This window comes from Achroia grisella, unplaced genomic scaffold (assembly GCF_030625045.1).
Source record: "Achroia grisella isolate CSIRO2021 unplaced genomic scaffold, CSIRO_AGI_Agris_v1 utg352, whole genome shotgun sequence".
NCBI lineage: Eukaryota > Metazoa > Arthropoda > Insecta > Lepidoptera > Pyralidae > Achroia > Achroia grisella.
This window is the reverse complement of record NW_026712812.1, coordinates 88,290-112,843: the sequence shown is the minus strand read 5'-3', so window position 1 is coordinate 112,843 and position 24,554 is coordinate 88,290. Positions and strand designations below refer to the sequence as shown.

At 32.1% G+C, this 24,554-nt stretch overlaps 1 protein-coding gene across 1 annotated transcript in view; it reads right to left on the bottom strand.

Moving 5' to 3' along the window:
- The window catches only part of LOC131843863 (WW domain-binding protein 11), a 107,060-nt gene that overhangs the window by 37,658 nt on the left and 44,848 nt on the right, over positions 1 to 24,554 (bottom strand). The window contains exon 3 of the mRNA XM_059192624.1: positions 20,524 to 20,548. The gene's annotated coding sequence lies outside the window, so the exon portion shown is untranslated. The remainder of the gene's footprint in view (positions 1 to 20,523; positions 20,549 to 24,554) is intronic.

Sequence of the window (24,554 nt, the reverse complement as noted above, 5' to 3'; positions counted from 1 at the left end):
GAATTTATCTGAGGTTATATTATTTATACATATCATCTTTCGCAATCCATCCATTTTATTTTTCGGTTGTCTTCTTCTATTCATACATTATATCCATCCACGTTCATATTAAATACTTTCTTCAAGACATTGTTTCCGTATCCAAAAATAATTCCATGTAATAGACAAGATATAAATTACTGGTCTAATAACAAACCAGGTAACTTGCAATTATATAGAAAATGTACAGCTCGTACGGCAAACACTATTCAAGAATGTCTTTTATGATATTTCTATCCATGTCCAAGTAAAATTATAAAGCTATTAAATTTTACAAGACATTATTATTTGGTTTCGTTTACAAACGCTTTATACCAAGCGGACTCCAACTGTGATCCGCACCTGGGTAACAAATTTATAATAATTGTTTGCATTTTATCTTTTAAACTTATTACGCCAATATATTCTTTATTTCAAACGTGGTAGAGTACTACAAATTACATTAATGTTTATAATAAACTGGTGCGGCGGTGGCTATGATCTAGCCTTCTTCGATGGACTATATTGTTGTATAGGAAACTGGCTGGTCGTATATGAATGACTTACCCTACTTCAATGTGCTTGTTCTTCAGTGGGCCCACACGGTTACGGGAATCTCAGGAATTCACTCAGGTTGATTACAACTATTAAGACATGGGTGCGATATGAGTGCGACGTGCGCGCGCGGCGAAAGCTATGACATCACTGATTATTGAATTAGCCGGGAGGGGTGTCAATGCACATCAACAAACCAGGTACGCATCGCGTTTGGCGTAACCATGCCCCCCGCCTTGACATAATGTCAAAGTAAAATTAACAAAGAAAAAAATAAAGGAACTACACAATTGAACCTTATTGCGAATGCGACAAATACAAAAAACAATAAAGAAAAAATACAAAAAATATCAAATGCGGAATTTACTAAATAAGAAAAATGTAAAGGATTTTAACTTAACTTATTAACCTATTATAAATGCGTACTACCTATCTTATAGAATACATATTATTGCAAAGGCAATGGACATATGCGGTGCGTTAGGAGGGATAAGGGTCCACTTAATTCCATTGTTAGCTAATTCCTTATCCCAAACAGATCTACATTCTTGCGATAAAAACAAATAAAGTTCACGTAGGTAGGATCGTGCCCCTATAAAATTAGTACCATGATCCGTATACATGCATTGAATAGGACCGCGACGAGCGAGAAAACGTTTTAACGCGGCGAGAAAACAAACTGTACTCAATTCACTTGCGAGCTCAATATGAACAGCCCGAGTGGTTAAGCACGTGAATAAGCAAACGTATGCTTTGCGAGTGGTTATACCACGACCGCGATAAGGGGTTACAAAAAACGGACCTGCGAAATCACAGCCACAATGGACAAAGGCTTTAGGAACTTCCTTCACCCTTAGTGCAGGCAGATCACCCATCGGTGGGAATGTAGGACGCGGTTTATTGCGGAAACAAATATTACAATTAGCTACGATCGTGCGAATCATACGTCGAGCGGCGAGAATCCAATATTTAGTACGTAGTATTGACATTAACAATTCTGGGCCTGTATGCAGGTTTTTACGATGAAAGTGTGTTACAATTAATTGAACTATATGATCTCTGCCCGGAAGTAATATAGGGTGTTTATAATCGAAATCTTCATCAGAATGAGTCAGACGACCACCAACTCTTAAGAGATTGTCTGATAAAAATGGATTTAATTTAATTATTGATGCGGTACAAGGTTTCTTATTATTTAACTTGCTAATATCGTTTTTAAAATGAAACCCCTGCACAGCGCGAATAATTATACGTTCGGCGAAATCCAAATCGGAACTGGATATGACGCCGCGTGGAAGAATGTTAGCGAACTTATAAATATAACAAATTACACGAAGTAATTTCATCCATGACGAAAATTTGCGAGCGAGCGAATATAAATAAGGTTCCATAGAATCTTCAATGGTAACCAGTGCGATAGGGTTTTTATTTCCTTCATCGGAAGCTAACTGAGCTACAGTACGTAACGCTAAGTACGGGCTGCAACGTAAGCCAAATGCAACTTTATTAAATTCAAAGACTTGGAGCGGTTTATTAGGACTAAATCTATATACAATACGTTGAAAACAACGATCTTGCGGGCGAACTTTTATTCGTAAATACATTTGTCGCACATCAGCTGAGATGGCGACTGCGAACAATCTCATATTCAAGAGAATAATAAATAAATCCTGTTGTAAGGAAGGACCTGTATGTAGAATATCATTAAGCGAAAATCCAGTACTAGACTTCGCGCTTGCGTCTAGTACCGGCCTTATTTTCGTGGACACTTTGTCCTCACGTAAGACTGCGTGATGCGGTATAAAATAACTAGGGCTGTTATTTTCAATTACGTCTACGGGAGAAATATATTGTTTTCCTATATATTCGTGAATTACCTCATCATAAAGGTATTTCAGTTGCGGTTGCGATGCGAATTTACGTTCCAAATGATAAAATCTGCGTTTAGCGATATCGAAAGAGTTCCCTAAAGACTTAGAACTATACTTAAATGGTAAAGCGACTTCGTAGTGACCTGATTCGTTACGAGTGGTCGTTGTGGTATAAAAATCTTCACAGTATTTATCGTCTATACTTGTTATTGGTTTGCGATCTACTTCTTCAATCTCCCAAAATTTGCGAATTAATACTGAAACCTCGCACGAAGTGGTGGAACAGAACGAGAATGAAGAAGACGTAGAAGTTAAGGTGGGAGCTTCACCTAAAATAAGATAACCGAGAACAGTCTCCAACGCGTTTGGAGTACCAGGTGAATTTATAATTTTACCTCCAGACAAAAGGGTCGCGAATAGGTTGACACCAATCAAAAGGTCAATTTCTGATGGTGTTCCCCACGTATCATCTGCGAGCGGAATATTAGTTAAGTAACTGAGCGCGCCAACATCAATTTGACATGTTGGTAAGTTACCTGTTATTTTATTCAAAACTAAAGCGCGAATATTATAATATTGCTCATGATTAAATCTCGATCGGAAAGAGAGATCAACTGCACCCTTAACTGGTTCAGTGGCGCCACCTATACCCTTAACGGTGGTATGTGCGTCCGGCTGCATGGTTAAACCCAATTTTAAACAACACTTAGAAGTAATATAATGCTTTTGTGACCCGGGGTCCAATAAGCAGCGAATGACAACATCACTCCCATTACGAGCAGTAGCAAATACCTTGGCAGTAGCAAGTACTTCAGTCACATACGGCTGCTCATGAATGGACGATGAAAGCGTGCATAACGACTCCTTGTCTCCACCAGTGGTGGTTCCAATAGGAACGGGAGTTGGTTCTAATCGTGTCTGTTGTGTGGGTTGTGTGTGCGCAAGCGGAGGCAATTGCGACGAAGAAGATGGTGGTAATTGGCGACCGTGCGTAGAAGATGTCTGTGCGTTTTTCGTATCCTGAGATACTTGCGTAGGTGCGGAATTATTATTTTTAAAACAAAGCAACGTATGATGTCTCGGATTGTTACAATTTCGACAGGCGGAAGTTGATTGACAACTGAAAGAGTTATGTTGACTACTTAGACATCTAGTACACATACGGTTAGTTTTAATATAATTAAATCGATCATTAATTGTGAAAGTTGAAAATTGTTTGCATTTATATAATTGAGAATGTGAATCACCTTTACATAAGGAACAATAAATGCGTTGCGTAGGATTAGTACCTAAAAATGTACGTGGCGATCGAGCGATCGATCGTTGATGCGACTGTGCACGACCACTGGCGGACGCGGCGGCGGGACCGTCCAACTTGGTGGCGGCAGCGGCGCCGGCGGTGCGGTTACACGTGCGTTGTAATATTTTTACGTGTTGACGTATAAATTTTATAAAATTTTCAAACTGCGGTATGTCATCTTCTCCTCTAATTGATGACTCATACGACTGCGCGGTAGCCTGATCTAATGTCTTTAATCCCATATAAATAAATATAAAATCATCCAGCTTTTCAATTTTAAGTTGCTTTAATGCTGCGATAGTCGACGAGAAAGTATCAATAAATTTTTCTAAGTTTATTGCCGAAGGACCGTTAATTGATTTTAAAGAAAATAATTTATCTAAATATGACGTTGCAAGAGAGCGTTTATCTTGATACTTGTCGATTAAAGCTTGCCACAATATAGGATAATTTTCGGCTGCTGGTACTAAGCCAGCACACAGATTTCTAGCCTTTCCTGACAGGTGACTCATAAGATAATGAAAACGTTCTGAGTCCGAAAAGGATTCATTGTCATGAATAACCTGTTTGAATGTTTCGTAAAAGAAAGGAAATTCTAAAATATCACCTGAGAAGACTGGTAACACAATTTGGGGGATCCTTACTGATCCCTGTTTGTTGTCTGGTAAAGCAGACTGACAAGCGGGAGCTGGAGTTAGCGAAGATTGAGGTTGTAACGAGACCGCCATCATCTTTATAGAATAAAACATTTCGTCAAAAGCGGTGAGAGATTGATAATTAACTACATAATCAGGGTTTAGTTCCAAATTAAGGAGAATAATTTCATCGACAATTTTAACATACTCGGTGCGCATTTGATCGATCAGGCTAACTTTTGCAATAAAAACATTACGATGTTTCTCCATTTTAGTTTTCGAAGATAATTCATAAATAGACTGAAGTTGCGAAAAATATTGTGCACGTTTTGCTTCATACATTTTTAATTTTGCGTTTGTGTTAGCCATTATTATTATTTATATATATACTTCTTAAAAAATAACAAAGGAAAACCAATAAATGCGATGTATAAAACTATGTGCGGTAATAACGTACAACTATACCTGTACTACCGTAAAAGTGCGAGCGATAAACAATAATAACGTATAATAGGTATTTAATGTACTAAATACCTACAAGACAGACAGATGTACTTGTAGCGAAAATAAGTACACAAATGCGAGAAATGATGCGCGATATAAACTAGCATACATAAAAAATATATGCTTACTATGCTATAAAACTACTAATTAATAATGCGAAAAATAGGTACAACTATTATCTATATATACCTATATGCGAGAAAAATAAAATAATGCATAAAGCAATATTTTAAATATGCGGTGCGAGAAGTAAATCACAATAACGTTTTAAACACTAAAGCGCGTGACAAATAAATTTATATATACCTACTCATAAGCGGTAGTATGTAGGTACATAAGTGCGACAATACGGAATGTAGGTATCGACCATACATCTACAAAAAAAAATATGCGAGCGAAACATAAACTATACATAAAGCGAAATCGAAGTGAGTGATGTCATAGAAAATCAGATAATATATCTATAACTATAACTAAAAAGATATAAAATAACTACGTTCACAACTATTATTTTACGCGGGAGTAGTCTAAAGCGTTGTTGTTAGTCACTGTGTCGATACACCACGTATAACTTAATCATAGGTACGTAGGGCACGATCTTTAACCGACATGTATTGTATAAAACAGCTATGCGAACTAAATACCCAAACAATTTACAATAACCAGCGTATTATACGGCGAGCACTGCAAGGAAATAAAATATCTATTACGAACAGAAATAAAATCGCTGCCTATCAATAATTATTCAGATTAAATAGTGTGCTTGCCCTGCTCACTTTCTTGTGTAAAGACTACGGTAACCAACACTAACAATCTTAACATTCAAACACTACAATCATCATACATAATATTCGACAGGTAATATTGTTTCGTCAAATAGTATAACGACAACCATAATATTTCTAGAAGCTTCGATCGATCGAACAATATCGATATAATGCGGGTGAATGTGAAATTAAATGAACGAAACAACGCAAACAGATATAAAGCGAAATTGAAGAATTGCGCTGCGAGTTATGAACAATTCATAAGCGACATAAATATAAACTTATTTATTAACGAAAATACCAATGTATCGTTATATTTGTGCAACCGTGGTATGCAATTTGAATAGATCCTATTACATGCGCAATAAGGTTCAATATTACATGCGAGTCATTCACTCGACTTTCACAATAGGAAAAAATTAAAACAAATTTTAAATAAATAAATTGCGATTCCTATTGTGATCCGGCGACGGAAGGCCAATAAATGGTGCGGCGGTGGCTATGATCTAGCCTTCTTCGATGGACTATATTGTTGTATAGGAAACTGGCTGGTCGTATATGAATGACTTACCCTACTTCAATGTGCTTGTTCTTCAGTGGGCCCACACGGTTACGGGAATCTCAGGAATTCACTCAGGTTGATTACAACTATTAAGACATGGGTGCGATATGAGTGCGACGTGCGCGCGCGGCGAAAGCTATGACATCACTGATTATTGAATTAGCCGGGAGGGGTGTCAATGCACATCAACAAACCAGGTACGCATCGCGTTTGGCGTAACCATAAACAGCGTATTTTTATGGAGTAGAGTTGCGGCCTTGTGCTTTACTAAAGTTACTACCCCAAAACCGAAATACCGTATTTAGAGTTCAAATAGGGCTAGCACCAATAAAATCTTCATACATATATAAACTAACTATCTCTCCAGTCTCTCTCAAACAAAGAAAATTCAACAACTTTTTCATTTTTTTATCATGTTTTAAAATCCTCAAAAGGCCATTCTAAACTAAAAAACCAGACGGTGAATTCAATTACACCTAGCGAAATGTGGTACTGTCAAATGTTGACTTCACTACGTCAGAAAAAATGCCTCTTTTATACGCCATCACGTATACGTGATGGTATGTTATACTTAAGTATTATATTATATATTACACTTACTGTATTTTACTAAGTAAAATTAAATGCTAATAAATATCCGCGCCGTCATAGCAATTACAAATGTCGTAGTTATAATTTTATTATATTAAGTGTTGGTCACGTTGTCGACTGTAGAATTAAGTATAGCGAAAAATTGACATTGACATATATACATGTATGATAAATTGACGTAAAATAGTTTAATCTATTTATTAATTTGCCTAATTAAACTACAATCAAATCATATAACTGACACGTATATAAAAATAATCTACTTAAATTAGAATCAGTTAGAAAATCTTAAATAAATACTTTTTAATTAATAAAGATGAAATATAATTAATAAATTCAGATTGGAAACGAGAACCACAAACCACCTTACACACCTATCATTATTGATAACATTACTACATAGTTAAAAAAAAAACAGTAATAGATAGTAAATTATAAATTATAATTGTTTATTATTAAATACTTTGTCAATGATACTTTTCTTGAAGTGTAAATGACATATTCCATTCCATGTGAGTCTTGTAATAAAATAGGAGAGAAACCTCGTTAAATGGTCGTGTTACCTATTTCATCATCATTTCTTTGACCACACACTTCACATACCTAATGTTCACACCTTAGATGGTAAGTAATACCGAGAGTATCAAACGATGCCGCAGTCCAATAAAAACACGGTTAACAAGGTAATATAATGACTTAGTAGCTTAAACACTTAGACGTAAATAGAGACAGGAAATTACTAATTTTAGAACAAGGACTTCTATCTAACTACTAGAGTGACGACATCGAGATTTGTTAGTAAAGAAAATCATAAAAAATTTGGGGATTTGTTAAATATTGTAACAAAAAAAACAATTTCAATACGACGGTAGTGCGAGGAATCGAACCAACAGCCATCGACGATACGCTAAACGTCTAAACCACCGAAGTTGTTAGAGAAAGCGGTAAACAAAGTAAAATTCAATTTAAGACTCTAGATTACAAAGATACATACAATCAATAGTGTAAAAAAGTGGTTGAGTTTTTACAGACGCAATACGATTATATTACTTATATATGATGACATTTATTTATGATTGGCATTTATGAAAACGTCAACATACATTGTAATACTAAAGTGAACTAAATGTCGCCGGAGTTGAGAGAAGAAAAAATTAACTAAATGTCTCTTTAATGTCATCTACTGACTTGGAGGTCTTAATAATTGAGAAATCAACTTGAGTGTAGTGTATTAAGAGTAATAAAAATCCATCTGAAATTACGAATACATCATGTAACAATGTAACATGTATGTATGTTCAAAAGAATATATAAGTTATCTTTTTAAGAACCTTCTTTTTTAACCTCAGATACAAAAAGAGTTATGTTTGACATGTGTGTCTGTCTTTGGTACTGTGCTGTTTTGATAATTCAAAGATCGTGATCGAGATTGTTCCTAACTATTGTATAATATATATTTTTTTTATTCGGTGTTTGCATAAAATTTTATAATTGTATAAAAATAGTAGAAAATGTATCATGAATACAAATGTGCATAGAATGAGGAATCAAACCCACGATCATCAGATATAAGGAGGTGTGCTTAACCGGTGGATCACCTTACATGTGTCCCTAATGATACTAGTTTGGTGGGAATGCTGGAGTAGGTCCATTTTAAATCTTTATATTATCATAACCAATGGAATCATTTACATTTAAAATTTTATTGGAAACTGCATAATAATTTGTATTTATAGGTACTATTTACATCGAATTAAAGTTCATAAATTCTATTGTTCTTTTGTCCGATCGCTATTACGATTGCGTAGTCGATTTCGAAAGTTTCGATGCACAATCGCTTTTTCATTATCCGATACAAAATTATTATACTTCAATCGAATTATTCTCTATACAACGCCACCTGGTGTTTAGATAACTTCAGGCTTTACTCGATAGTTATATCGATTTCACTCGGATGAAAACTGTTATCTGCTATTTTCGTGCAATTTCACTATGTCCCTTACTATTTAATAGACGATCAATAGTCATCTGTTTTACAATTGTACTTACCGACTTTTATTCTTACAACTAAACTGAATTTAAATTTAAATATATTAAGTAAGTAATCATTTATTCCTTAAAAACATGAATAAAAACTTTTTTTTACATTTTCAATTTTACTACCTTTTTCTTAGAAATAGGTAACAAAATGATAGACAAATGGACACACAAAATTATGCATATATATATATATAAATATATACTAAGTATGTGTAAATAATAAATACTTTAGCTGTATTCTCTTAGCAGCATATTGTACCCATATAGGCCTTTACCCTTTACTCACTCATATTGTCCTCTAAAAACAAACTAAGTAAACTTTAAATAAGGCGCCATTACGGTATTAGAAAAACTTAAAAAAAAATATTTACTACTTGTTCTACCAGACTCCAGTGCGGTCACTCAGTATGTTGGAAAATCATGTTAAGTACGAACGTGCTTAATATTCTAAACATTATAGTTCCTTTTGTAAGAGAAGTACCGTGTGATTATTCATGTAGCTTCATCCAAGATACGCCCCAAATGTTAGTTAATTACACACCGTGGGTTTTATATGAAAAATAACTTAATAGGCCTACGACACTGTTCACAGGGTAGGAACGAGTTAGTGAATAGAAATCATCATTAATTATGCAAAGTTTCTTTTGCTCTTGATTAAAGTAACGATACCTTTCGCGGTCACATTAACAAGCGCCACTAAATTTTCGCACACATTAACTTATCATAAATAAACGGCCTTGGTGGTCCAGCGGTTTGGCACACCGCTTTACTACCAATGGTCGCGGGTTCGATTTCTTGTACGGTGCAAACATTTATATTTATGAGTCTGACTGTTTGTATCAGTCTGGGTGTTTTCTATGTGTATTATGTATGTATTTATAATAAATAAATACCCATAACATAAGCTCTGCTTACCGTGGGACTAGATGGGGTCGTGTTAATTGTCCAGGGTTATTTATATTTATTCATTATATACTGTGCGCGTACCTGTCTTACATATCTACTTCAGTCGCCAAGCAGCTTGTGACTTATGACCACCGTAATAGCAATGTATTAATGTTGTTCATGTATAAAGGTGACGGTTACAACTACAATGAGTTACGCCGTCAGCTTGTTTTTACCAATTACATAAAAATGGTTACTTATTTGACCTCTGAACTATGTTTTGGTCTGTATATTTAAAGTTTATTTTGACATTAAATATCAAAATACGGCTACTTTATAATCGATGAATAATTACAGAGCAGCCACGATGTTAAATGAAAAGATTAATGTCTTAGTCGAAAGGGCGTTCTGTGCAAATTATTATGCCAACACCTCTGTGTATGGGCTTAATTAATTTGATTTGTGTTGGAGTGAAATTAGCTGCAAGTTGGCAACCCGAGAAGTTGCGGATCGCTGGGTAGACGTCTCTTCTGGTGGGATCTTGACATCTGATTTACAACCGTCATTTCACGTTTTTTCACAGAGCAGATTAAATATTTATATTTACATAATATATTATTGTATTGTGTTTATCATATATTACGTTTGCACCGGCACCAATTATTCTCGGCGTCACCTATAGTTGACTGGTAGAAAATGCCGCATTGTGTTAAGTCCGCCAAAATTTACTGTATTATATTTTGTATTCTGTGCATTGAAGTGAAATACGAGTAAATATCAGAGTAGTACAATTTAGTTTTAGTTCTTAAATCTTTTAAATAAAAATGCTTATAACATTATCTAAAGGATAAATATTCTCGTGTTTTGTCAATCTCATTTACTTTTGAAAGTTATGGATTATCTTGATTGTATACAGCCTATATGTAACTAGTTATGTATAGATAATGGATTTGATAAAACTGTCGTTTAGTTTAATAAACAATGTTACACATAATATTTTAATAATTATTTGTTTTTTAAAATATCCATATACTACAAACAAAGTTTTTTAGAAATTAAAAGTATTTATTTATTATACATTTGGTTATATTACCATACATTACAGTAACCATTTCAAGTAGTTACTCTTAGCGTGTGTTATTTAAATAGTCATAGTAATATAATTATTGCTGAACAGGCAGACAACACAGCTGATGGGTTGTAAATTACCATCTGCAAGACACAATAATTTACACATTACAAAGGTTTAAATTATTCGCAGTCTCACGCTTTACCGTACCGAGAACGAGTCCTGGAACAAGTTCTAAGGGATCTAAATTACTTATCAATTTATCACCTAAGAAACAACTGTTATAATTACTGCTAACATCGTTGTCATATCATCAACGTGTAATGAATGACACTGCACTTTTTGTGGACGAGGGTTATTTTTTTTAAACTGGTATACTAACGTCCGTGCTTGCTCTGCGACAGAAGTAATCTGTTCGGAATCTGACAACAGGTTGCTACACTCGATAGATATAAATAGCTAGGTCGTCGACCGACCTCCGAGCGGCCTTCAATACACCGCAACCACTGATGCCTGCTCTCACGTGCGGACAGTACGTTAGAGTGAGACAGAATGAATTCTTACGGTGGTAACAAGGGAAGACTCGCGAAAAATGAATAAGCAGAAATTAAATTTGCACAGAATAATAAATTCTTTAGAGAAAATTAAATTAATTTAAGTAATAAATTATTGTGGCGCGGCTTTATTTAGAAATTCTCTAATTAATTATTCAATATAAATATGCTACAATTTCTGTGTTGTAGATACTTTATAGGTATTTAAAAATAATAAAGTTTAATAAACATGCATTTAGGTATATACGAATTTGAAATTTTTAATAAGAATTTAAACTACATTGTTTTGGGTTCTTATATATTTTAATTTAATTAATACTCACAAAAGCTAAATTGCATAATATTTTTCTTCATTCTTTTTTTTTAATATCTGCCTGCCTTCAAATTCCAGGTTAACTAGTAGATATTTTAATTAATAAAGACCCTACCACACACATGAAGGTAATTGCGTAGGCACGTAGGTAATGTGACCTATGTGATATCTAGCTTCACATATAAATATATAAGTATATTTTCTTGTGAAATGACATATTCATTGTTAGAATATGATATTCTTTAATTAAAAAAGTACCTGACTATTAGAAAAGAAAATGTTTAACGCGAACTCTATCGAAGGTATTCTATCATTCAATTCTCGGAAATCGCGTGACGACTGCTAAAAGCCTAGTCCACTATTATTTCAGTCACGTTTCACTACCTTATTATCATTGACCGCTCTAATAAGACAAAAGCATGCCGGCTTTATTATAATAATGCGCTTCTGATATAGAGTGAAAGTAGATACAGCTTCATTTAAAGCCAGCAACCCGCAACGACATCGCACGGGTGCATTCTATGTAAGGATTACTTTTATATTTATTTATACATTTTATTGCACAAGATACAGAAAATAAATAAAATAATAAATTTACGTGAACTAAAACAAAAGGCGGCCTTATCGCTTAGCAGACCTTCCAGGCAACCTCTGAATAAAATATAAATAGAGAAAGGAAAGATAAGTATTGATATAAAGGGTATGTGGCGCACGTTATAACAGAAGTAATACATACAATGAACATAAATATATATGTATATAATATATCTGTTAAAGCTAGTTGTCCTGGCAAACGTTATCTTACCATATACATACATTAATAACGCTATAAAAAATAGAGGTTGGTGATAGAAGATGAAAATTTAGGATTGTATGTATTTTTAATGACACAATAAAAAAATATAAATAGAAAATTTTCCCCAAGAATAGAAAAATAATGTTAGGGGACAACCCTTTGTTTTATACTATGTAATGGTTGAGTTTATCCCTAACAAACAGAAAATAATATATTTACTTTAAAATATTATTTTAATTTCCAACTACCTTTTTACATATGATTGGAGTATGAGACGGTGGAAAGTCATTGATTTTTTAATATGGCAATATATAAACTTATACAAATTCAAATGTTTTGATGTTTGACCTACCTTAGATTATGTACTAAAAGTACATAATGAATTGTAATTAATTTAAAACTAGATAAATATTTTTCACTTTTTATAATTTACATAATACATTAGTGTCATTATTATGTAGCAAAATATCGTGTCGCAGTGTTTGTTATTGAACTCCTCCGATAAGGCTTGATCGATTTTTATTAAACTTACGATTCATATTTCGTAGATCTGAGAAAAGGAAGTAGGCTCTTTTTTCTACTCCTTTCATAGTATATATGGCACAATAACACTAGCTAGTTATAATATAAATATCTCTAAGTACCTATAATAATACAAATCAGAACATAAAAATACAACATTGTAACTTCAATACCTACTACCTACCTACCTACTTCGTAATACCTAGGAATAAATTTATTATTATTCCACATAATATATTGTTAACATTTATCATATCAAACATTACTGTTTGACAATGTTTAAAATGAAGCTAAGTTATATCTTACAGAAGACGCCCGCTATAAGATTTATTACCATGAATAAGTCTGATTGTTACTGTTCTGTTATAAAAAAAATAAAGCGCAAATATTAATAGAGTGGAATTGTTATATTGTTATAGTAATAGGAATATTTATATGTGATTTAAAACTTATCTATGACAGGATCTTTTACTTGAAAATGAAAAATGAGTATTTTTAAAAATTCTTTCAACTATTTATGGCTACCTAACTAACATTTTTTTTAATAGATGGTAATAGAATTTTTCATGCACAATAAAGAATAGCATGGGGTTAAATGAGTTAGCGTATCATGATAAATTATAAGGAAATAAAACTATGCAAATGAACTTATTATAATACAATCTACTTACCTACCAAATTGATTTTGACACTCACCAAATTAATTTTCTAAATTGTAGTTTAATAAAGATTTTATTTGTTATATTATTATTTTCTTTATATAATTTATATATAACGTTATATATATAAATTATATAATTTAGGTATAATTTATATATTTTCGTTTCTTATAATTTATATACAACGTTTCTAATGCCCCTTTTAGGTATTAAACATGTTATATGTATTTTTTATGAATGATAATGAAATGATTTATCTGTTTTCGCTAATTATGATGCGGGGTACAAGAGGATGATATGATGAGCACGAAGACAGGACAGTTATGCAATCGTGGTTTTTTACCACCAGGAAATAAAGACGACGGTTTCCAGGGGGACCTGAACAATGTACCATGCACTGCCAACAATAAGGCGATCAATTACTATTACTAATAGTGCCCTCCTCACCAATGACGCCACGTTAAGAAATGGAATAGGAATACAATTAATAAACCATATAAAGCAAGCATGTAAGATTGTCTTCACTTTTACAGAGACTTTGAAGTATTAGCATAAGGATTGCTTCTTTAAAAACAAGTAGAATTTATTCTTTATTGATAGGAAAAAGACAGAAATAGTTAAACAACCTTCCTAATTTAGTCGGATATAGATAACGTCAGAATGTAAAGTAATGATATATGTGTTACTGTGGTTGGATTAAAGGCAAGCTTATAGCCAGAAGCATACGAGCTAAATGGTGTAATGGATCTTGAGTAATCGTTTATAATCGGTACATACGATTTCTCGATATTAATCTTATATTGCAATGATACTGTAGTTTAATGGTGTTCTACAAAATAAAAGCATGCATATAAAGTATTTTGTCTGTCTGTAAAGTATTATTTTTATATACAAATTAAATTTACTTTTTTACAAAAAATAAAAAAAAATATTTAATAAATTTATTAGGTATATGTTGAATGGTTTAGTTAGTTTTATTTAGTTGCAAGTTTTTTTTAATATAAAGAGGAGAAAACAGCATTATAATATCTTTTAGTTTATAGAGACTGGAGGTAGATTGATTGATGGTAGATTTTGGAATCTGGAAACCATCTTGGTTTATTCTTGGTGAATTTGTTACGATAGACTAATTGACCTGCTCATGAAAGCACTCATCATCTTCTACTTGTAACGAATATCACAAATGTTTATATAATTTCATTAATATCCTATAAAAAATTGTTCTCCGATTTTCTCATTTTGTACAGATGGTTTATCTATCTTAATGAAATCATTGGATACAGACTCAAAAAGTTAAACGTAGACAATTTAAAAAAAAGTTTGTATCTGTAAATATTACCTACTTACTATTTTATAGCAAACATTCTTATTAACACTATTTAAAAGCATGCGCTACAAAATTTGAACTAGAGCATTGGTGAGGGTGTTGATGCTACAATAAAAACTATTGAATATTGAATTGTTCAAACCTTAAATTAACTAGTAATGTTTGACGCCAACTTGGGAACAAAAACTGGTTAATTTACAGCCAAAGGCAATGAATATAGTCTCTGCTTTAGACATCGTAGCGTGTCGAACGAATTGCCTGTAATTTGATATTGTATACTATAATGTATATTTCTACTTCAAAATTCCATACGTAGATTCAATAGAACCCTTTCTTTTTATGTTGTTTTTTACTGTTTGCAAACTAAAACAGGCATAAAAGAAAACTTTCGTAAGAATGTGCTTAACAAAAGGCGGCCTTATCACTAAACGCATCTTTTACAGACAACCTGTTTATAGATTTATAATATTGGGTAAAACGATATTTTACAAACAATGCATAGGCATGCTTGTTCGTGTATTATTATAATATGTTTGTACATTAGAGACCATACTCACATTTATTATTAGACTTTTAAATGATAAATAAATGAATAACACGCAGTAAATATACAATCTGTCATCTAGTTAACAACCAGCTAAGATAAAAAATAATAATACACACAACATTACACGCGTGTTGTAATACAATACGAGAATGCCATTTGCCTCAAGCTATGAAGAGAACAAATAAAAAAGTTATTTATGGCATGCATTCTATGTAATTGCATTGTTACTAATTAATATTGACGCGCGATTATCATAATAGGAGTTCATATTTGATAAGTACCCGGGCGATTTTTATCTTAGTCTAATACAGAGATGGAGGTTGGATGGATAGATTGCATTGCATAACTGATTCTGTGTTTAAATTCTTTGTTACGGACTTTAGCCGACGAACTGGTATATTATTTATAAACTTACAGATTATATTATTTAAGCATTATAAGTCTTCATGCTTAGAACTATATTTACTAATAAATTGTGCAATTAGAAATACTATATATAAAATATATTCTTTAATGGTAATATTATATTTAGCTTAGCTTAGCATTTATTATATTTACAGGATTTTAGTTGGTGTAAGTTACAGTACATCTATTATAGCAAAAAGATAAGATAAGATAGCATAAAGAACAGTATAAAAACAAAAATGGCCCAAGAATAGATGCTTGAGATACACCCTTTCGAATAAGAAACTCATTAGATGAAATACCAATTAGTTCAAACTTGCACTGTCTATCTAATTTTCTATAAAGATACGATACGATAATATAGAAACGTCAACACGAACTGATTAACTATAGATTATTACATGGTCTTCAGTGAATACTTATAACACACATGTGACGTGCAAATACACATGTAGCCTGGGGACATTTATCAAGTTAACTAAGTGATTTCTAATGCACATGCAACACTCATTACTATCACTGTTGATGCGACAAACCCTTATAATAAGAAGTCACTTTAGATTACAACCTAGTATCAGGTTGTGGATAATTTAGTAAAGTTTATTCCATTACGATTATTTTAGACCATTCTGATTACAGTCTTATGTCATTAAGGTGTACACAATGAGTTAAAATAAAATATCGAGAATGTTAAAAATCATTTTTCATGACATAACATGACATGACCATGGTAAAACATTTGATATAGGTTTCCTTAATAATTTAGGATACCTATTACACTACATGGCAGATAACACTACACGTTTACACTATCTAAATACAAAACTAATAGGAATATTAAAGAATTAATTGACATCGCAAGAGTTCAAAATTAATTGAATATATACAAATATAATATTTTAAAATTTCGATATATTGTTCGACTTTTTATTCTATACCGTTATATTTATAACCAAGTAGTTACACTAAAAATATAATCAAATTATATTTCCTGAACGACCTCAAACAAATGAATAGTCTCGATCGTTCCCAGTAATAAACACACCTAACAACATCATCCTTGCGTAGCTGTGCGAAAAGATCGTTGGCATCCGCAGTTATTGGACATAAATGTACATAGTAAACGCAGATCGCCATTATTTTAATAGCCTAAGAGAAAGACCTTCTATATCTAAAGCATATAATTTTTAGCCGTCTCTCGTCTCACTTTAATATCCTAAGCTGATTTGTCGCTGGCATTATCTTACTATTTTAAATGAAAGCAAATTCAATTATATATATAACGAAAAGTAACTAGTGCTTTGCTGTCACAGAATAGTCTAGAATTACAGAATCATTTCTCAAATATGTTTACTGATACGACGTTCGACGAATACCAACTCCTTTAATATACTGAACCATATTATCCGGTTGAAATATGTACCTGATATTAAATATTTATCAGAAACTTAGCAGTAATTGTGGTAACAGACTGAAACAAAGTGTAAATAAACTTCTTTAGCATGTGTGTTAATTTGCAAAATAACTTCGCTAATTGCGACTTTAATCTAGTGAACTAGTTGACAAATGGCTTTGAAAGTTAAAAAAACAGTCGTAAATCTGCAATATTAAGACAGTTATTTATTCAACGAAAATTATGTAGCGTTAACTGCTTTTATCATAAACGTGGAAGTGTTTATTAAGAACTCGAACTCGAAGATTTCAACGTACACTTTCTTAGTTATGACTTTTGCAAATAATAGTCGTGGAAAATTTTATTTACCAATGTTGAGTAAGGTCAAATAAAACTTGTAAAATGAAAACTAAAATGGCGCTTCGAAAAATCTGTTCTCCCTATCTACTCCCTGTTTTGAAACATGTTGTTTCGCTAATTGAAATACAATAATTTCCGATTCAATTATTACAAAGAAATCATTATTTAAAAAAAACTGTATAAATTATAGATAATTTCTACATAATAATTACTTTTAACATGATTATGTGACAGATTGTGTCATGTTCTCATGAAAATGGTGCAAAACAATAATGAATAATTTGAAAAATTTGAACGTGTACTGATGGAAATTTTATCGACACACGCATTGAAGTGTATAAATAAAATATACGAATAATTTATTAATAAAATAAATGATTTATTACTAAATGTCTACTGCAATAAATAGATACCGGTTTTCTGTAGAGGTCAATAACCTGGAATATTTTAAGTAAGTATATTGCACTAGTCGAAAAAAAAACAAGTTACGGTATTGCGAAATAATCTCAGGTCGTATTGAACTTGCGAAATTGCAATTTTGACGCATCACCAGGAGTTCAGGAGAATATCATATGATTACACAAAGAATGAGTGCATTGCGGTCTCTATGTCTCTGTGTTTCTATGCCTCCTGCGAGTTTCAGGGCGTTTGTGGTAAGGGTCCCCACCAACATGCTGCCCACCTTCATGAAGGAGGACTACTGTTTGAAGGGTGATGGTTCGATACACTACCCCCTTCAGTCTTCAGCGCTACCATGGCAAATGGCCGTCGCCAGTGCCGTGACCACAAAGACGATTTATATTTATATTATTTCTAGCTGGCCCAACGTTGTTTTGCTGGCACAACTTCGTTCCATTTAATTATATATGCCATATGGGATATTCATCCTTCCCTCGAAACACAGCGATATACAAATATTAATCGTTAATACATTTATAATATCAACCAATCATTTTCAATCCCGCATCATCGCCAAGCAGACACAAAAAATAACCTACAAAATAGTTTAAGTAGTTGCAATGATATCACTTCCCATCATTGGATACTTAAACATTATGTAACAAAATGACAGGCATGATTCAGCGATAATTTGGATCGAAGCAAAGATTGAACGAGCGCTATCACTCGTCTATCATTCATTTGTTTTTATACGAGTGCGTAGATATTTATCCGTCATAAAATACAAAATTATATGAATTAAATTAGGAAGCTTTACGTACTAAATTTGTTTCAATATATTCCTTTGTTATATTAAAGTCAGTAAGAATTAACAAGAAGGAACAGAGTAATTTCAAATAATATTCTATAAGAGAGTTCGTCACTTAGTTTTCACGAATTCGTGGCTTAACTAATCGTTATAGTACTTAGTTAATATATATACATAATAGTATTTAGGGTATAGAAGGATATTACCTATTTTTTATTACCGTCATTGATGGCTAAGGAAACGTAATTATTATGGGTACATATTTAGATGAGTAAAAGGTAGTATAATTAACTTAAAAATGAAAGAGAGTTCAGTTTAACATTACATGTTTATCTTTTTATGTAATTTAAGTGATTTATTATATGTATTAGAATTGAGACTAAATTAATAAATACCAACACGTCATAATATATTGTACGATATACCATCGTAATTGCAGTAATATCTACGTACCAGTGAAAGCGAATCTTGTAAATTTGACAATGCAAAAAAAGAAGCATGCTCACAATAAAACTGTAACATAACCGGCAGTGGACGGTCGCAGCTAGCCAATCTCTAACACCCGTGACAATTGTGTTAGGTTTTTTAACGATTTTTTTATTAACTCAATAATGAATTGTAGATTTTTTACTTGGAAGAAAGTGGTCCAAAAACGATCATCATATTAGGGAGCCTTTGTATGTACCGTCATGCTTGTTGGTTGCTAAATGGATGGTGCGCCGGCTGCTTCAGTAATTTGTAGACGTGTGCGCATAATTAGCAATTCGGCTCGCAACTGGTTGAGGATTACATGTTCTGATTAACACTTGTCTATACTGTGTAAACCTCATAGATGGTCTAGTAGCGACGGTAAAAAATCTTAAAGGTAAACCTATACCAATTTAATGCAAATTTGTCTATTAAATTATTAATAGAATTGATTTGTAAATTATTTTCAAAGATTGATACGAAGGAATTTAATGAAATTCCTTAGGTCCTTAGGTCCATTAAAGGTCAATTGAGACGACGACATTTTCACATATAAATCAAACTGTACTGAAGACTACTTCTAAAGAATCTTGCGACTGATCGCTAAGGTAGGTAACAAAAATAAATTGAGCCCTTAAAAATGTACTTAAAGTAATATTTTAATTGTATAACAATGAAAAAATTATCATAACAAATAAATTTATTACGTATCTACGTGTAAATTGAATGTAATTAGAAAGTACCTATATTTTATTTTGTTTTCTAACAATACTAGAAAAGTTTATACCTCGACGACTCTACCTATAATTCATATATACTTAAATTAAACTGTAAGCACATAGATAATATTCTTAGAGAAAACCATATAATAAAGTCGAGAGCCGACTATCTTGCTATTGTTACGTCATTGTTTGATTTATATCCCATTCAGTGCATATCATTTTATAAATACATTAGGCAAATATACACTAATTTAATTCACGCTTTCGTGCATTTTCTCATCTATCATAATGATATATTATTGTCAATGGTCTCTCCTTATAAGAGAATAATTTAGTTTACTATTACTATTAGAACATTGTGATTTAGTAGTCACTACCCCGACTTAGAATCAAAGTGCTTGGGTTCCAATCTTTCTAGTATCAAAAAAGGGTGAATAATAATTTTACACTTACCCAACAGTGTAGTTAAACCATAAATCTGAAACAAACATGTCAAATGTTAGTTTTATACGAATTATAAAAGTTTGGAAATATTGCATTGTTTCAAAATATAGATAAAGGAGTTATTCATAGTGTATAATTTATGTAAAATAATTTAATACTTAATATATACATATGTAATAATACAAATATGCGCTGTAATATAAAAGCAGATGCTTCAATTTCATTCATATCATCATCATAATTGTCTGGATTACAAATCCTTACCAATATACAAGTAATAAATACGATAATTACAGTATTATAGAGCCGTAAGAAAGCATTAATCATTAATCGACGTGAACATGGATACTCAAAGATGTCATGAAGAAGAATATATAATACCACCACTTCAAGTCATTTCTAATATCCTGATTTCAAGGACAATATAATAATAGATAGAATAAATCTATTATTATATTGTACTAGACATTAACAAGAAAACTAGAGATCTATGACAGAATTAAGACATACTTTTTTTTATTTACTACGTAGTTGCTACCGATGCTACTTAATTACTTAATTAATAATAATAATAATAATAATTTTATTTTGCATCCAATATTTACAATTTAAATTGTTCCCTGGTACCTAAACTAAGTAGAAACTTGTATTTTAGGTACCAGTTCCCTCCTCTTACAATTCACAATGTTTGGAATTACAATTTATAAAAAGACAATTAGATAAGTTAATAACACAAGCTTATCATTATTTACTTGCAAAGTGTATGTGTATGTGTGTGTGTGTGTGTGTGTTTCTGTGTGTGTGTGTGCGTGTGTGTGTGTGTTGTGTATGTGTGAGAGAGAGTATAAGAGAAGAAGAAGGAGAGATAAATATTAATACCAATACGGGGACACTAGTGTTTCACAGTTTTCATATTCAAGTGGTTTTAGCCATTTCAAAATAATCTTTTTTATATCATGATTAGATTTATCCTTTAATTTATCATTATCCTTGCCAGCAAGTGCATTGTATAACCGAGGTGCTATATAATTAAATTGCTTCTTTGCAAATGTTGTTTTCACAAATGGAATTGGATATTTAAATTTTCTAATAATGCGTTTTGGTTCACATGTTATTGCTGGCACAGTTACACGATGATATCGTCTTAAACATTTTACGCACTGACAAAACATCAGCATGTTCGTATACCAGCGTTGTAGGATGTCTATATGGTAGTGAAAACATAACTTTAATCACCGCCCTTTGGGCTCTCTCAAGTTCAATTAAATATGATTTTGAGGCACATCCCCACGTACAGATGCAGTAATTAATAATACATTGACATAACGCCTTAAAAGTTTGCAGAATCAGATCCTTGTTAGCCACTTCCCTTAGATTTCTAAATATTATTATAAGTTTTCTAATTTTTTTTGCAGTATATGAGATGTGAGGATTCCAATTTAATTTGTTATCCATTAATACTCCGAGGTACTTAATTTTATCAACATATTCCAATTCAGTGCATTTACAATGTGTTGGTAAATGTTTATCTTGATTACAGGGATACGTGTGTATTCTTATACTGAAATCGGGGGTGGGTCTAGATGCTTTTGTTTTAGTAAAACAGATGTATTTGGATTTTTCAATATTTAGTGTCAGAAGACTATTATCTAACCAATGCGTAACCCTACAAAGAGCTTCTTCTGCTTTGTTTTTACAACTTATCCAATTTTGCGCATGAAATAGAAGAACAGTGTCGTCCGCAAACATAAAAACATCCATATCTCGCGAATTCATCATACATAAATCATTTACATACACTAAAAACAGGGTAGGACCTAGTACTATTGGGATATATAAACAATTAGCATAATCATAGATGTCCTTCAACACGAAGCCTTTGTTTCCGATTCGAAAGATAACTTTTAAACCATTCTAACGAAAGGCCCCTGATTCCAAAGTTTTGTAACCTAGTTAGAAGGACCGGTATACCACTGTATCAAATGCTTTTTGTAAATCAAGGAACACACCCAAACTATGGTTTCCTGAGTCAAGATAAGAAGATATTTTGTTTGTAAGATTAAGCACTGCATCTTCGGTAGATCTTTTTTTCCGGAACCCATATTGATTTGATGCCAATAAGTTATTTTTTTCTAAGTAATTAATCAGTCGTCTGTTAACAATTTTTTCTATAATTTTTGATATTGTAGAAAGGAGTGAGATTGGTCTATAATTTGCTGGTATCAATTTATCTCCTGATTTATGAATAGGACATACAATGGCTTGTTTCAAATTATTTGGAAAGACCCCCGTTTCAAAACTCAGGTTGCATAAAAAGGCTATTGGTGATGCTACTTCGTGTTTCAGAATTTTTAAGAGCTTGGTTGAAACGAGATCCCACCCAGGAGCAGCATTTGTTTTTAAACTGGTTATTATTCTCTTAACTTCTCCTGGATCAGTTAGAAATAGTGACATAGTTTTTAGTGGACCAGCTGTTGACGCTTCACTAGCCAATTGAGTTGCTGTTTTACCAATTTTATTTAATATATCATTAGCTAATTTACTGCCTATAACAAAAAGATAAAGAAATCATTTGCGACATTAAGAGAGTCCTTGGAAGTTTCTTTCATTTTTAACAACTCAGATGATGTTACTTTAGCCTGACTTATGTTACATACCTCCTTAATTGTATTCCATGTCATTTTTGAATTACCTAAACCAGATTTTAACTTCTCTTGATAGTATTGTTTTTTAAGTGTTTTTATGATTCTATTACACGCATTCCTATACTTTACATATTCTACTCTTAATTCTGCATTGTTTAATGATTTTTTTAGTTTTTGATGTAGTTTATCCCTTTTTCTTATTGATTTAATTACACCCTTTGATATCCAAGGTTTTAGAGGACGATTTCTGTCAGATATTTTTTTAGTTGTGCTGTTAGATTGAACTAATTCAAAAAGTATTCCATTAAAATATTCAGTTGCTAAATTAACATCATTAAAAGTATATAAAGTATCCCATGTCTCAAATTTAATAGTTTGTTTTATTGCATTAAAATTAACGAAAGTCTTGTTTATAGTTTTACCATTATTGGATATATTGGTCTTTTCCATGAACAAAATTATTGGACAATGGTCAGTAAATTCATCTAATACATATGTTTTAGGAGAACCATGACTTTTCACCATGAAATGATCGAGACACGCATTTTGCCTAGTTGGTAGATTTATACATTGTTGTAAGCCATGTATAGACAATAGATTAAGGTATTCTGCGGAATATCCAGACTCGTGTCCTGGCAAAATATCAAGATTAATATCACCAGTAAAAATTATATTAGGAGCTGTAAGATTACTTAAAATACAATTGACTGAATCCAAATAATTACCAGGATTATGAAAGCATGGAGGTCTATATGTACACACAATTTGGTATTGATTACCTATATTCAATATCAGAAAATTTCCTTCTATGCCATCTGGTTCGTAAACTTGAACTTCTATAATATTTCTTACATACGTAACTACACCATCATTTTGATTAATGTTTCGCTTTGTGTGAAATTTATTATAGTTTGTAATATCAGGTATAGTAACCTTGTCATCCAACCAACATTCTGTCAGTACAATTACGTCGAAATTAATTTTAAACCTAGTAACAAGCACCAAAAATGCATCCAAATTTCGGTTAAGACTTCTTATATTTACAGTTATAATCGTTAGCGAATATTTATTAGAAGTTAGGGTATCAAAGTAACATTCAGGATTCAATACTTTAATACAAGTAGGGTTTAGGGATTGTTCCAGCTCATTCGAGACTTCCAAATTATCAGTATGCACTGTTAAAAACTTGCGTTACTACAATGTAAATATATTGGATCATAGTAAAAAATAATAATTTTAGGAGTATACATCTCATAAATATGTAATATGTAACAAAAAAACTATACTTTTGATTATATAAAATATGGTATTCGTGTATTAATTGTTTTTGCATTAAGTAATTAGATGACTGTCCAATCATGTGTTCCTGTGTGGGAGATATGTATATAGATGTGA